This window comes from Abramis brama, assembly GCF_963993115.1.
Source record: "Abramis brama genome assembly, chromosome: 2".
In the NCBI taxonomy this organism is placed as follows: Eukaryota; Metazoa; Chordata; class Actinopteri; order Cypriniformes; family Leuciscidae; genus Abramis; species Abramis brama.
This window is the reverse complement of record NC_139964.1, coordinates 41,005,998-41,023,190: the sequence shown is the minus strand read 5'-3', so window position 1 is coordinate 41,023,190 and position 17,193 is coordinate 41,005,998. Positions and strand designations below refer to the sequence as shown.

At 37.7% G+C, this 17,193-nt stretch overlaps 1 long non-coding RNA gene across 1 annotated transcript; it reads left to right on the top strand.

The window, feature by feature from the left end:
• Positions 1 to 8,956: 8,956 nt before the first annotated feature.
• On the top strand, positions 8,957 to 11,287 carry LOC311078243. The gene is made up of 3 exons (XR_014605090.1): positions 8,957 to 9,034; positions 9,771 to 9,827; positions 9,933 to 11,287. It is a non-coding gene; the product is annotated as an uncharacterized lncRNA (long non-coding RNA).
• The last annotated feature ends 5,906 nt before the right edge of the window (positions 11,288 to 17,193 follow it).

Sequence of the window (17,193 nt, the reverse complement as noted above, 5' to 3'; positions counted from 1 at the left end):
GAATGAGAGAAAGTATGTGTCGCAGTAGGCGAACACACACAGCAGTAAAAGGATATGTCGCCGGATAGCGTAGCAGGCACGGATGGCTGAAGGCGGCGAAGGCGGCCGGCTTCTTCAGGCGCTGTCCTAGGCTTGCTGGTCGCTGGTTTCAACGGCGGCGGCTCTCAAGATCCAGCGATGCGAAGAGCTTCGCTGAAGACAAGAAAATCAAATATTCAGCCTGTGAGCCTTCGTTATATACACTCTGGCCACACCCATCTTGACGGTTAGAAGGGTGTGGAGGGCGCAAAGCGCCCTCATTGGAGGCCGCGTTTCACGAGGCTCACTGATAGGCTTAAGCAGTTGCCGCCGAGCAGCCATTGAGCACGCTTATACAGCCTGCCTTGGTCTGCCGGCTGCCGCACTGCGTTGACAATGAATACAAAATTAAGGATAATTTTTGGCTTCACATCAGACTTTCCCGTAGCGTAAGCAACTTGCGCAATACGAGAGAACCTCTCGTAAGAGAACTACACCTCTATTATAAAGCAACAACTAATCACACATACATATTGGAGTGTACGTTAAAGGGATATTTCTATCCTAAGTTACACACAAAGGTGTGTGTGTGTGTGTGTGTATGTGTGTATGTGTGTGTGGGATGATGACTCAGTCTCCCGGGGGTGTTGTAAAGTGTTATCCTATAGCAGGGGGGTCAGGTTACAAGACCATATTTCTATTTGAGAACATTACTTAGGAGAAACACTTCCAAGTTACAAATCAGAAAATCAGAACTATGGCATGAAAGGGCTAACCAGCTATGCAACGCACAAACCTATCAAATACATCTTAGTAATGACTTACATGATGAGTGTAAAGAAACGTTTGTGTGTGTGTGATGTCACGTAGCAGGAGAAAGTTTCGTTATCTCTCTGTGGGTCTCTTTGCAGCTCCCCACAGGGGAAGAAGAATGTTGGTTTCAGGTTCAGGGATGTCTCTGAGATGCCATTAAGTGTCGGAAGAGCTGTAAAAGTTGCCACACAGCGCAGACCTAGCGGCTTTAGGGCTATGAGTTACATTTACAGGTCAAACGTTAAAAGTTTGGCCAAAATTTATAATGATAAGGCTTCTGGAGTTTTGTGTGCAGGGAAAAACAGAATCATGATTCTTGCACATCCGTTACAACAGTATTCAGATTATTTTAAACAAATCAGAACCTGTCCCATGTTCAACTTCCATTTCCTTTTCCGGTAACATATATCTCTGTGAATCAAGCTCTTTTTTTTCCCTCATTTGCCACACAAGTCCATAAACTGTTGTCCAATTGTATTTGCAGCTCATGCTTGTTAATGTAACGGTCTAATTTTTATATTCTGTATCTTCTTAGTTTGAATGTCGTTGTGTTATATTATTTATCCTTATAATTTTCCTGTGTTTCCTAATTGGATTTATTAAAGACTGTTTGTGTTATTGCTCATCTTCATGCGATCATTACCACTACCCATTCGTGACAGGTTATGTTAGAGAGATGTGTACCATGTAACTATCTAACTATGTAACTAAGAGCCTCAATGTTCTTTCATAATGTTGCGAGAAAGCTACCGCTTATCTGTAGGGCTGAAAAGTTATGGAGCATGAAGTCCTCTGTTTGAAACTGATAAAGCCTGGAGAACTGTGTTTCCCATCAGGTCACAATGCTTATCGGCACTACCAGCCTGGAGTGATGGCCTGCAATTCTGCGTTCTGAGGACCAACACCAAGCCAGTCATGGGGGAGATTCTCTTTGGAGACTGTTGATGTGGCTGAACTGGAGGCTTTTCTTTATTAAATTGAATAATCCTGCTGGTGTTTGGGAAGTTTTCAAAGGAGTCTACTTCCTAAGGGGGAAAACATGTTGAACTGTTGTTTCTGTAGAGTAAGAACTGACATTGAAAGTTGGTTGAAGTTTGGGAAGGGGATTGATCATGGTAATGATTAAATGAGAGTGTCCACAATAAAGAAATGGAAAAATATTTATCATTACTTTAAAGCACATGTGCCAATTTCTCCACTCTTTGCTTTCATGCTGTTTGCATATGGTTTTAAAACCATTTTCAAGAAGATTTCAAATCACTTACTGTAAAAATGTCTTATGATTTAACAGTAAATCACACATTACACACACATTTTTATTTTATTTTATTTTTACATTTTAATGATTCATTTTAAAAATACATAATCAATGTATATCTTATCTTATTATTATGTTTAAAATACTTTGACTTAATGGGGAAGTTGAAGTGTATTAGTACTCATAAGCAGTGTAGTTCTCATAAGATTAGGAAATATTATAGAAAAGAATGTTTAGTACTTTTTTCCAAGCTATTAAAATAGATTATTAATGGTCTTCAACACCCCAAACAGAACATGAGTGTTAACAAAGTTGGGGCTATATATTATGCTAACAGTGATATTCCTCAAAATCTTTGATGATATACTGTATTTTTTTTTCTTGTGGCCAATCATGTACAATGTACAGTATACTCTTCCAGTATGTACAGTACATTGTTATTGTGGTAAAAAAACAAACAAACAAAAAAACAGACCAATATTCATTATTAACAAAATAAGCCCCTCAAGAAGGCAGGAAGAAAACTGCGGGGACAAAATTCTAAATCTGATTTTGCTTGGACAAAAACAGTCAGTTTCAAATATCTTATGCTTCACAGTTGCTGAAAAGAACCCACGATTTTTGTTCTCTCTCTCTCTGTCTGACAATCTGTCTTTACCCAGTCAAACATTTTACTTGACATGCTGTTTCACCATTAGTGTCCATCACACCTCTTACTGCAGTCTGTGTCTGCAATAAAGTAAGGCTTATGTGTGTGTACATGTGAATGAGACTGCGTAAGCAGAAGGCCCAAAGGGCAAACTGCTGTAACGTTCTGATAATTGAGTTTCTCCCAGCAGTGAGACAGTCAAACCAGGGCTGAATCCAGTTGTCCTCTTCTTATCAGTAGTGTAATACAAGGAGCAGAAGTGCCTTCCCACACACAGGCAGTATGAATTAGAGCGAACGAAACAGGGAGAGAGAGAAGGACACACACAGTAAAGTAAAGTGAGGCTTTCATATAGAGGTGTTCAATGGGAGGGAAAAATGGCAACTTTCATACAGACAATAAAATGGTCAATGCTATCTCCGCAGAATGGGCAGCACTGCCTTGCACTTTATGTCTTTAGTGTGTTTCTAACAACAGCCTCTGTCCCTGATTGCCTCCACTCCATCAACAACAGAGTGAAACAATCTGTACACTCATAAATCCTGCTCACTATCAGTGATGAAAGGGGGGTTATTTCGAATCATGCCTGCTAGAGATGTCTTTAATATATTTCTCTCTCTCTCTCTCTCTCTCTCTCTTTCTCTGAGCGGTGCTCCCTCTCTCTCTGATAGGTCTCTTGGTATTCCTAGCATTGGCTGACAGAGTGAGCGCCTATAAAACATACAGAATGCCATCTGTGACTTTTCCCTTTGGGCATGACTTCTAATCAACAGCAGTCACAGAGCTTTGTTCATTTATTTTGTTTTGTTGATGCACACAGCATCACAACATCCAAGCCCTTCACTTCAATTCACCACTGATAATTGGATTGCTCGAACAGTACGTTTTTGCAGATTTATAAATATCTTATTCTGTGGTTCACAATATGGAGTGTACTGAGCTTTTATCGGTGTGACATTTCTGGTTGTCATCAAAAATGAGTATGCATTCAGTATTAACATTAGCATTCCTGAGCATCTCAAAGGCAGTTGGAAGGTTGGCGCATCTCTGCTAATGCTTTTTTTATGAATTACCTGAGCCATAAATTATGTCACTAATTACTGTGGTGTCACAGAAAAATTGTGAAAAGTTAATCCTTACACAGCAATTTCCCAATCGTTATGATATACCCTTGTGAAAAAGATGCATAGCATACTTATTATGGAAATAACATACTTTAAATGATAGTTAAGTGCAAACAAATTGCATGTTAATTGCAATTTAATGAACATATTTATAGTTTAAATTTATATTAAATGCAATTAGTTGAAATTAAGAGTGCTCTTCTACCAACTTTAGTAGGATTTAAGTACATTTTTATTTGTAATTTCATAATTAATTACTTTTTATTTTATTTTATTTGAAATATTAAAATGGTTAAAGTGGACTGCTGAATGTACTGACAAGCACTTATGGTAAACTAAACTAATGTAATTTTAAACTTGAATATTATGTATTCAAACATGTTTATATTTATATTTTTGTAATAATAAAGTTGCAATATGGTATATTTATAATATAATATAATAATTTATTATATTGTAATGTAATATACAATAACAAAAAAATGTATGTGATTTCGAATAACTACATTTATTGTAAGTACAGTACTTTATGTTATATAACATCAAAATAAGTGTATTTTTAAAGCACAACAAAGGATTAAAATGGAAATAATTAAAATGTACTTCAAAATACAACTTTTTATTTGTCATTATTATAAAGTGCACTTTTTAAAAAATGTGTTAACATATTTAAGTACACTTAAGTGGCCTTTTATTTCATTGTATTCTGCATGTACAGCTTTTTAAAAGTATATTTTTAAGATTTAAAGTACACTACAAGTGCACATTCAATACGATTGAGTACAAAGTTTTTTGACAAGGGTATGTCTGTGCTCCTGGTACATTATTAAAAACATAAAATTTAAAAATGGAAAAATGTATAAGCTTGATTGTAACTGTCACAATATGTGTGTTTTAGTGTTTTCATGGACTTTTAGTTTGTTTCTCTTCAGTCACATGTTTCCCTTTGTTCTATTTCCCATCACTAATCTGTTACCATGGACATTCATTAACTGTTTACCACACCTGTGTGTATTCTGTTCATCATTAGCCTGTCTCTTGAGGTCTCATTCATTGTCCGGTATTGTTTTCTCTTGCGTGCCTGTGCGATCTCAGATTATCCTATTTGCCTTTTTTATTAAAGTGAACTTTGATTTATTATCTACCTTCGTCATCCTTGGACCTAATATGTTACAGTAGCATGTGGGACAATTAATTGTGTATGGACTCAGATAATTTGTGCTCTCAGCACAGATACAATAGATGGCTGTTATGGCAAAGAGTACAGAATTACCATTTTTATTTGATATGGTTCTTTATACATGGCTGCAATTTATATACATACTTTTTTCCTCCAGCATGTTTATTGGTGATTTTAACCAACATAATGGTGTAGTTATGCCACTTACCAGCATGGGCTACTGTAAGTGCCTTGCATGCTAACCAGCCATGCCCTGTATTTTTCAGACTGATAAATACAGGGCTGTCTTTCCTTTTCAGCAGATTTAAATTTTTCTTTCTTTCTCTCCTTAGAAACCATCTTACTGCAGTAACCAAAACACAAGCTAGGGGGCAATAGTAACCACCGAACAGATGGTCGGGAGAAGAGACATGTCAACACAGGGATATGTAGACACATTTCCACCCTTCTCGTATAGAAGCCCCTAAATGAGAAATTACACACTCAGTGATTTGAGTGATGAGTAACTTAAGCAGATGGCTGAAGAATCCAGGATTTATATGTAGGCTGAGGAGTTTGCATGTGGATTTACCACAGTGAAATTCATGGGATTAGTGCCGAAAATAAGCTTTTTGCTGTTGTTGCATGTTGCTGTAGAGTATAGTTTCAGATTTAGTTGACTTTGATTCTAAAAACTGTGTAATATCATTTTAACATATGAATGAATGAAACAGTAATCAATTAATCAATCAATGAGCAGACATCTTTTAAACATGTATGACTCTTGATGTGCTGCCTGCTACTTCCGTCCTTGATTTATTAAGGACATTAAACACATAGACTACTCAGAGGTTACTCCATAAAAAACAAGAAAGGTCTCTGTATCACCTGTTCCTGCAGATGGGATCCAGCTGCTGTGGAGTTGGAGAATGAAGTCTGGCTGAGGATCTCTCCATTGGGATGACAGCCGTGGGATTTTTCATTATGGATGGTGATATGTGTATACATCTAAAACAAATTTTTCTGTCAGAAAACTGAATTTTCTAATGATGGATGAGAGTTTACCCTTATTTCTAAATGCACAATTTTGAAGTAAACTAATGTAATGACATTTTTCCTCTGTCTAATCTCACTCTTCCCACTGGAGTAGGTGCAGCTGGTCATCTTCAACAAATGTTGCCCTGCTATAAATGGCAACCCAGACAGCTGAATTATGGGCCTAACCCACTTCTTTTTCAGCAATATAGTCTTTTTATAAGACTGGCAATCATCGCCTTTTAGAGACTATGGTTCACCAACAGGAAGAGCCGACAGGGTATTTTGCTCTGCTTGTCCATTACGCTGATTAATGTTTTGTGTATGAACTAACTGTGTATTTTGCAGTACACTGTAAAATGCAGTTGATTTATTCAAATGGCTTTGCATACACTCATTTGTCTTCATATCTTAACTGTATTGTGCATTTAATTTTGTGTGGTATGTGATTACATAAATATTAAATAATTGTGGTGTAGTTAGTGAGTCATGTTCATTTGAATGTACTGGATTCAGCCTTCTTTTCACATTCAGTTTACTGTTTCATTGAATGCATCACATGATAAAGATGTAAAATTTACATTCTTCAACATTTCTTCAAGGGTGAGTGATGTAAGCAGATGTGAAACACCACATGTAGCACTCAACTTTTTTTTTACTTCAATTTCAAGATTTCAATTCCATTCTTGTGATTTGAATCCGATTTGGATTCAATATTGACTAATTTGGATACATGTTTATTTTAATTTTATTTAAAAAAATAATCTCACCTAATGCTGTAAACATAGAGGGCCCAATCTGCTGGTATTTTTAAAGGTTAAAAATAACAAATTAAATTAAATATAATGCAGTTTTTGTTATAATAACAATTATTTAATGACATAAGTAAAAATATAATAAAAATGTAATATAGTGCTCAGCAAAATCTCCTATCTAGCTATTTTTTCTATTCAATTAACATGCTATGGTCATTAAATGGCTTTCCTGAGGTAAATGTAACGTTATGTGACAGAATTGTTCTCCTGCTGTTATAATGACCTCTTTCCGTGGTTGAAAAACACAAATTGGTCGATATTATGTATACTTTCGGTAAGTTGTACTGTAGATGATCGGTTCACGTGCACTTGAACTGAGGCGCTCTGCAGCGATCTGTCACGTCACATTTACAAGCGCCAAACGTATTTTTGTCTGAATTTCGTAATAAAATTGACGGAATCTAAGAGCTGAGAATTAGTTTAATATTAAAAGTACCTCTTTGCTCCGCAATTTTTCTGTGCGTGAGAAAATGGATGTGTGGCGTGAGAGTGTGTGAAAAGTGTCAATTGCGTGAGTCTGGCAGCCCTGACTAAGAGAGTGCATTACCTTCATCTAGCTGATATTCAGCTAGTCAATCTTATATTCATAATCACAAAATCAGTTTGATTGTCCTCTGAGGGGGATTTCCAGTGCTTAATTTGTAAATAAATAATTGCTGGATCAAAAACAGCAATTAAAAGGCACTGTGACCGACACTGACCATACAACTTAAGTTTTCCCGGAACATAAAATGACCTCATAAACAGTGATAGCACGAGCATCATTCACAAGTTTCTGCACAGCCCTAGCTACAGCCTAGTGTGTTATTCCGTCACGTTGAGACCAAGCTTGAGACCAAGCTACACTCTAAAAAGTGCATATGGCTTGTCATTAGTTTAAAGAACTTTTTATACTTGATCTGACTCAATACATTCACTTTTCTGGCTTGTCGTTGGTCTAATGTAATTGAGTTTATTTGTCTTGAAGTAAAACAATTTGTTTGGGTGTAATTTAAAATAATTGCTTTAAATCAAATTACAATTTTACGTCCACGTCCAAACCACGTGACTACTGACGTCATCAAGCTTGGGTCGAGAATTTTCTGTTCGGCCGCCATCTTGTTTTGCTGTATGAAGACCGTTGCGGATCCACAGTATTGGTGAGTAATCCTAAAAATAAGTTTTCATTAAGTTTTATCGCCGTTGATATACATTTGTATAATATTAAAGTAGAATTCAATGCATTCATGCATGTGTTTGGTTGAATAACTTATCCGTTTTATTTTGGTCAGAGTCATCTGATATTTCAAGTGTAGGCTACAGTTAATGTTAGCTATAAATGTTAGGCCTAGTAACGATGGATAGCCATTAATAGATACTTAAGTAACGTTAGTAACGTTAGATAATTTGTGGACTTTTAATTACATTATTTATTTGGGTTTTTCCTGCATTGAGAATTACAAGGCGACCGCCTCCGTCAAATGGCGTTCCCGATCCGGCTGTCCTCAAAACTCAGACAGGCTCAGATTAGGCCTGTCGCGATAAATAATCAGAAATAATGTTACTCAATCATTCACAAATTCTAATGTAATGATTTAAGTGGTGTAAAGCCATTTCATATCTTGTTGTGAGGGACAGAAGAAATTTTACATCGTTAAATTAAAGTTTGCACAAACTCGTCTTCCCTCCGCTGCAGCTGTCAATCATTTGATCAGCATTCAAACAGCGCGTCGCGGTAAAACTCCTCGTCTACCAAATTGAACAATCGATCGTGACAGCCCAAGTTCAGATACCTATTTTCCAAGCAGGATTTGACCACCTTCAACTCATTTTGATCCAGGAAAAACCCTAAAATAGTATATAATTGTTACTATCGGTAGAGATTGTAATGTTATATATAATACATTGCGTATCTACATTTCGTTCATTGAGTGGATTGCATAAGTTTCTGACATTTGATTGATGTAGAAACATTGGCGAAGGAGAAAAATAAAGTAGCAAGAGTGGTTAATACTTTAAAATGAGTCAAGCAACAGTTAAGTTGGTGTGATTATGCTTCAAATCAAATGACAAGTTTGCATTCTGTTTAAGCCACGTGAGTGACCACGCACGGACAAAATTCTTCTCAACCATCATCTTCTTTTGCTGCAGGATAACCTCATGGTGGACACAAAATTACATATGGTGAGTAATCTTACAAATTAAGTTAAGTTTGTTTCTATCATACATTTATAATCACATGAGGATCAGTTAACTGATTAATGCAAACGTGTTTTATCAAATAATTCAAAGTTTGAATTCAAAGTGGACATCAGAGAATTTACACTTTATCAATATATTGCACAGCACTGAATTGAGTTCTTTTTAGTGTCATATGGCGTTTGAATGGTCATAGATATTTTATTTTAATTGAAAATGTCTACCTAGTCAAGTATTCACTTTAACACATTTGGTTGTGTCTTAAACATTTGCCAAAAAATCGAGTTTGTCTTTGTTGGTATGTGTGTTAATTCTTAAAGTGACAGTAGCCTCATATATACATACTACTGTATAACCTTAAAAGAATAAATATATGGTAAATACTTGATTGATCAATTACGTTGTTGATGTTTTAACACACTGCAGTAGGTTCCGATTACGTCATAAAAGTTTAAACATGCATACACGCACACAATGACCTATTACATAATATGTTACACAAAATACATTATTTTATGAAATCTGTATGACATGACATCTTTGCAACTTTGAAAATAATTATTGATAAACGTTCAAATTACACCAACTTATTTAACGTATTATTTATAAATATCTAAACTTGCAAAAATGTTGGCTCTTAGGTGCAAAAGCATATCCTTCATGCATAAGCATAAGCTATTCTTTATGAAAGTTGGTGATTGCTGTGTTTGTCTTTTTTAAGATACAGATGTTGAAAGACAACAGTTTGGAGTCATTGTAGTCCAGTCAGAAGATAACGGTAAGTAATTGGTTTCTTTTTGGTAAGAGCAGTTGAATTTATGAATTAGCTCTCTGAGTAAGAATTGTTTCCTTTTTTTTTTTTTTTTGCTTGTGTGTCTTTCAGATTGGCCAGAAAGATGAAGCACAGAGAGAACTTGGACAGTTTTTGTGCTCTGTGAAAGTGATGGTCTAAGCACTCCCCTGGACATCAGCATTGTCATTGATGGTATTGAGGTTTTACATGAGTTGTCCTCAGTTGCATCTGCTTGTGCCATGATGTTTGGAATCACGTACTGAGAACTTGAGGTATCCTGAAGTACTTAAATATACCTTTGAGGCCTTTCAAAAAATTGTCATGGACATAGCGAAGATGCAAATGGATTTTAAAGGGTTAGTTCACCCAAAAATGAAAATTCTGTCAGTATTTACTCACCCTCAAGTTGTTCCATCCCTGTAAGACTTTCGTTCATCTTCTTGACGTGTTCACAAAAGCAACACAACGCATGCGCAAGAACTGAGAAGATGCCGCAGATGAGTCTCGATGTAGTGTTTAAAATGGTTCTAAAGTGTGCATTTACTGGATGTCCGAATCGTGAAAAACCAACGAGAAAACGTATAAGTTCCTTGCCAATGCTGCTAAGTGAATGGCTTACCTTTCAACCTTTTCCCATCAAATGATCGTGAGCGTCATCTTCTCAGTTCTCGCGCATGTGTCGTGGCGCTCTCGTGAACTCACTCAAGACCCAAACTCAAGAAAATTAATAGTTGAATAAAGTCGAAAGTTTTGTTTGTTTTTTGTACACAAAAAGTATTCTCGTCGCTTGATAAACTTAAGGTTGATCCACTGTAGTCACTTGGACTATTTTAACAATGTCTTTACTAACTTGTCTTGGCCGGCAGAATGAAATTACATAGCAACCTATGAAGGAGTGAGACAGCTCTCAGATCTCATTGAAAATATTTTAATTTGGTGAACTAACCCTTTAAATGTTCCTGCATGTCATGTCTTTTAAGGAGCTTTCAATGTTGATTTGTTTCAATGTTTTTTTTTTTTTTTCAATGAATTGATGTTACATTGGATGATTTATCAATGCCATATTAAGGGCTTTTCAATGTTTTCTGTTACATTCCTAAATTTAATGCAAGATAATCTGAAATGTCAAGTGACAATTTTACTATAGCAAATGGAATTGATGTATACATTTATTGATGGATGTTTTTTTTGTTGTTGTACAAAATTACATTGTTGACGGTTTTATTATTGAATGTATTTTTTTATTTTTTTATTAAGTCATGCACTAAAACGGTTTCAGTATTGACTTTTGTAAATCAAATGAATTCTTCATCACATGTTTTAACAAGTGGAAATTCTGGTTTCTGTGAGTTTGTTGGAAGATTGCACTAAATAAACAGTTAAATGTTTGATTCCAGAGTGTAAAAGGCTTATTTTTTCAGACAAAAATTTGGTGATATTTCATGTTTGTAATTTTGTTTTGTATTTATTTTGATATTTAATATATAAAAGTTTTAAAAATTAAGTTAATCCAAATAATAATTTTTAATTTAATGCTAATTAAACAAATCTCTTTGGTTGAAAGAGTATTTTTACTTTAAGTTGACTATGGAAATGTGATTTGAGTAAATGATTTTTTTTAAGTTGAGATAAAGTAAACCGATTACTTGTAACAAGTTGAAGTAATTTTTTTACTTTGATCCAACGACTCATTTTTTTCAGTGTACATAGAGACCAAGAATCATTCAGTTGATCAGTGATATTCTGCACTCGTCATTGCCTTTTCCATTACATCGATTTCTGCATCTGACTGATCTAATTTCCGTTAATACCGATACTTTCCTCCAGGCCAGCCCGCGCCATCCCCTCTGCCCCCTGGCTATCTGATGTTCTCCATGAACATTGTTCTAAACTCAGGGGTGCAGAGAGGAAGTGGCGCAAATCAAAAGATCCTACTGACCTTGGTCTTTATCAGTCCCTCCTCTTTTCCTTCTCTGCTAATATCTCTAAAATGACTTACGATCACAACAAAATTAACAATTCTTCTGACTCTCGCATGCTTTTCAAAACCTTCCCCTCTCTTCTCAACCCTCCTCCTCCTTAATCAACCTTAACAGCTGACGATTTTGCCACATTCTTCATAAATAAAACAACAACCATCAGTGGCCAATTTACCAATCCACAAACTGACACACATTTTACCAGCTAACACACACATTCTACCCTCCTTCTCTGTAATGACTGAGACAAATCAGACACAATTATTTGGTATATGTACCAAAAATCTTTAAACTTCACTCTGGGATCTGTGGTCCCATCCCCCAGTAAGGGCAAGAAGGTCTTAGTTACCATGACCACGATCAGATAAGTTGGTTTTATGGCTGTTAAAAAATGTGGTCACGTGCTCAAGACAGAGACAATGGGGGAGACAGAAACAATCTCTAATACAGACTTTGCTGCATTAATCATAGATGAACTGATCTATAAATGAACATGCATCCCAGAAACTGTGTGAATGATTTACTGTCTTGTGCACTATTATGTACTACGGTATGTATTTTATTATACAACCAACGGTCAATGTAACCCCACCTGTATCATGCCTCCTATCTAATTAATCCTCATTTAATGATTTAGACTTTAATGCACGTCACCTTCTCTTAGAATGCAGTATGTGTTTATTATATCTATCTGAGCATTAATGAACACAAAAGGGAAGGCAGATGTCTAACCACACTTGAGATAGCGTCATAAATCCTAGCAACAGAGGAATCTCCCACTTGGAAATTCCCCCTTTCTTATTGGTTGAGCCAGAAGAAAACTGTAACCTTACCATCACTCTTGCAATGATCAACTCTTGGCTTCTCGATACGTTCAGGATGCCGTGCTGTCCAGCGTGGCCTCACCAGGCCCCAGGGCAGCAGGCTTCGACTCACCACAGCCATGTGCTCACTCAGGAGAGAGAGGACTCTCTCAACCACATCAGCATCAAGGACAACCTCAGGAGTTCAATGTCTTCATTCAATGCGGACGAAGTCCATCGCAACTCCCACCATTTGCTCTGCGTGTCCTGCCGGCCCAGAGCCTGCAGCCCACAATCTGCACTCCAGCCATGAGAACAGCATCGAAATAACCATGCAAGTTCATCATATCTTCTCCCTCCAGCAGAGAAGAAAACGATTGCAACTTGTACAGTGACATTTGACACTCATGGACCTATCAACGAACTAAATTTTCAACCACTTCAAGAATTGTCCACTGCACAGACCATGCAAGTATCAATTTAATGAGGTGCTCTGAAAATGATAGGCTAATGGTTCTTTTCATAGTTAAATAGATCTTTTCCATAGTTCAATTTCCTGCTTCCGGTTCCATATCACTCACCATTTTACCTATGCATGCATGTATGTATGTATGAATGAATGTATGTTTGTTTAGTTTAGTTATGTTTGTGATTTAGTTAATAAAACTTGTGCACAATATGTATTTGGTTCTGATTCTCTGCTTGTAACAAAGTCCATTTCATCTTGATCTTGTTACATGCTCTAAGCACTGTACATGCTAAGAAATAATTATTTTTCGGTGGCCATGAAAGATACGCTTTTCTTAGAATAAATGAATAATCAAAAGAGTTTGCTGGAACTGAATAATTGATTGTAATATTAATTTAGCTACCTCAAGTTAATCCAATTAACTGACCCAAATATTAATAATTAATCATAACTGATCATTATGAGTTATTATTAATATTTCCCCTTTGAGCTAACTTGTTACATCTCTCTGCTTTCAGAGGCAGAAGTCTCCAAACTCCTCCTTTCCAATCGCCCTACTACCTGTCCGGTTGATCCTATTCCCACTAATCTACTTCAAGCCATTTCTTCCTCAGTTGTACCCTCACTCACGCACATCATCAACACCTCTCTTCACACTGGTACCTTTCCCACAGCATTTAAAGCAACACCATGTAGTTTTTCAACCTTCATAATATATTTCCAAGACCCTTGTGATGGTACATCGACTTACAATAGGTTGAATGACACGTCTGCCATAGCCTGACGGGGTCTGTATCGCTTTTACTGGCACTACGGAACTTTGGGGTTCGGGTAGTAACCCGAGCACAAAAAGAACTACAAAATTCGACTGCTTTACAACATACCTCACTTCCCCCACCACCCCCCACCCCCCACTTCCTCAAATTCGGATGTATAGCGTGTGGTTTAGCGTGTGTATGTTGTTGTCATGGCCGAAGCAGCAACGAAACCAAAGAAGGCAAAGGTTTTGTCGGAGGAGACTAGGAAGAGAAAAAGGGAGAGTGACAAAATCAAAGGCCGGTGAAGCAGTCGATTCTGTTCCCTACCGGAATTCCTGTTCCCCCTCAACGAGCCGGTGTCTGCTGACAGCGCATGCGTCAAAGCCTTAATAAACCTTAATAAATCAAAGCCTTAATAAACATTACATTGAAATCGGTAATAACGTTTTAAATTGAAAAGAAATAATCTGGATTGAATTGACAGATGGGGAAAAACTCGCTTCTAATAAAAAAATACAAATAAAAAAAAACGCTTAAATTTCGGGAAAAAATACAATCCTTTTTTAACCTTTTGGCTTCCCGTACATCCAGTTGTGCTTCTTGCTCGTATTCAGTTCTGATGGTACGTATGGTAACTCCGCAACTACGCATGATTTGTAGTATGATTGCGTAAAGGGAACAGGAATTCCGGTAGGGAACAGAATCGACTGCTTCACCGGACGAGTATCAATATTGGTCCAGCTTTCGCTCGCTGGCGTGAGCTAAAGGAGGAGGAGGGGTGCCTGACCGATGCTGACTTGGCCGTCATACTGTTGGACTAGTAAGTATATTGCTTGTATACTATCTCTAGTTTTTCGAATTTGTTGTCTGCCTGGCTATGTTACGGAAGCTATCTGGTCCTCCATTTATCTTCATGAATCAAGTAATGCTAGTAGAGGAGCGAATTATCAATCTGGTAGCTAGTAAATGCTAACATGCTAGTTTTCGATGAAAAAAATAAAACCCATGAAATTATATTCATATGACATGCTGAAATATATGCCACTGTACCTGGGATGAAGACATTTCACACGCAACGCAGGCAGTCTGCCCAAGACGTGAGAACTCCTTTTGCAGAGTTCGGGGGTATCGGCTTGTCAACAAATGCACGTGTATCCCCTGGTGTAACCATGACAGATTTTACGACAGTAGTAGAAGACAATAATGTTTCCCAACTGTAGGGGGACCCCGAGAGCAAAAGTCACTTGGTGTTGCTTTAAGCAGGCTCGGGTAACCCCACTACTTAAGAAACCCAGTCTAAATCCAAAACATCTGGACAATTACAGACCGGTATCCCTTCTTCCATTCATCACAAAACACTTGAACAAGTTATTTTCAATCAGATCTCTTCCTTTCTTACAAACTCCTGGACAACAATCAGTCTGGTTTCCAAAGTGGACACTCAACTGAGACTGCTCTGCTCTCAGTAATTGAAGCTCTGAGACTGGCAAGAGCAGCTTCCAAATCCTCAATTCTCATCCTGCTGTATCTGTCCAGTAGCACCTCACTGCAGTACACGAGATCTCGGGGGCGGAGTTTGATCCAGATCTAAGGGGTGGAGATTGGTAGGTTTAGGGGTGGGTTTAGGGATCAGGGGGTGGAGATGGGTAGGTTTAGGTATATGTAAGGTGGGAGGAGTTGGATCTGGATCCAACTCCTCCCCCTGGATTTTGTGTTCTGCAGTGAGGACCATCTCTATCTGTCTGCTGCCTTTGACACCACCAACAACCACCAGATCTTCCTGTCAATCCTAAAGATGAAGGGCATCTCGGGAACCACACTCCAATAGTTCAAGTCTTACCTCTCAGGGTAGGTCCTTTAGGGTGTTGTGGAGGGGTGAGGTGTCTAAGACCCAACATCTAGTTACTGGAGTGCCTCAGGGCTCAGTGATTGGACCACTTCTCTTCTCCATCTACATGACATCACTAGGATCTGTGAATCAGTGATCTGTGATCAGAAACATGGTTTTTCCTATGACTGATATGCCAATGACACACAACTCTACCTCTCATTTCAGCCTGATGATCTGATGGTAGCTGCTCACATCTCAGCCTGCCTGACATACATTTCTGGCTGGATGAAGGACCACCACCTTCAACTAAACCTTGCAAAGACAGAGCTGCTTGTAGTCCCGGCCAACCTAACACCTCATCACAACTTCACCATTCAGCTAGGCTTGTCATCCATAACTCCATCAAGGTCAGCCAGGAACCCTGGAGTTGTAATTGATGATCAATTGAACTTCACAGACCACATTGCTAGAACTGCCCGGTCCTGCAGATTTGCCTTGTACAACATTAGGAGGATCAGGCCCTTCCTATCAAAGCATGCTACACAACTCCTTGTCCAAGTGTTTGTTCTATCCAGACTGGACTATTGTAATGCTCTCCTGGCTGGTCTTCCAGCTTGCACTGTCAAAACTCTTCAACTGATCCAAAATGCTGCAGCTAGAGTGGTCTTTAACGAGCCGAAAAGGGCACACGTCACTCCTCTCCTCACAAAATTGTGCTGGTTGCCAGTTGCCGCTCGCATCAAATTCAAGTCACTGACGTTTGCCTACAGAACAACCACTGGCTCTGCTCCCTTTTACCTAAACCCATTACTTCAGACTTATGTGCCATCCAGAAACTTGCACTCTGTAAGCGAACGTTGTCTTGTGGTGCCAACTCAAAGACGCACAAAATCTCTTTCTCTGACCTTTACCTTGACTGTTCCCTACTGGTGGAATGATCTGCCTAACTCAACCAGAGTCTGTTGCCATTTTCAAGAAACGGCTGAAGATGCATCTTTTTCGGCAGCACTTGATCCAGTAATACTAACACTTACTCTTCTATTCTATTTATTATAAAATAAAAATAAAAAATAAAATTACATGTACTGTGTATATAATTAAGCACTTGGGATTTCCCATGACAGCGCTAGTCAGTGCATTTGTAAGTTGTGTCTTAAGGAGTTGTTTAAAGCAAAAACAACATCCCCGTTTCCTTGTTTAAGTCCATTTCAATATAAAAATATTTGCTACTCACTCATTTATAAAGACAGTCTTTGCTGCCATCTGATGGTGTAACAATAGCTAACTTCCAATGAAGTCGAAGTCGGCGTGGCTTGGGAGTGGCCTCATAGGGCAGAGAAGCAAGTGCATTCTGGGAGTTGTTGTCTTTCATCCACATGAGCCAAAAATACATTTTCTGGCTTTTTTCAGTCTAGAAGGCACCAACTTCTAAAATAATTTCACATTTTTACTACATAAATGACCCAATTTAAATACACATTCATCTTTCCAACGGTGAAATATTCCTTTAA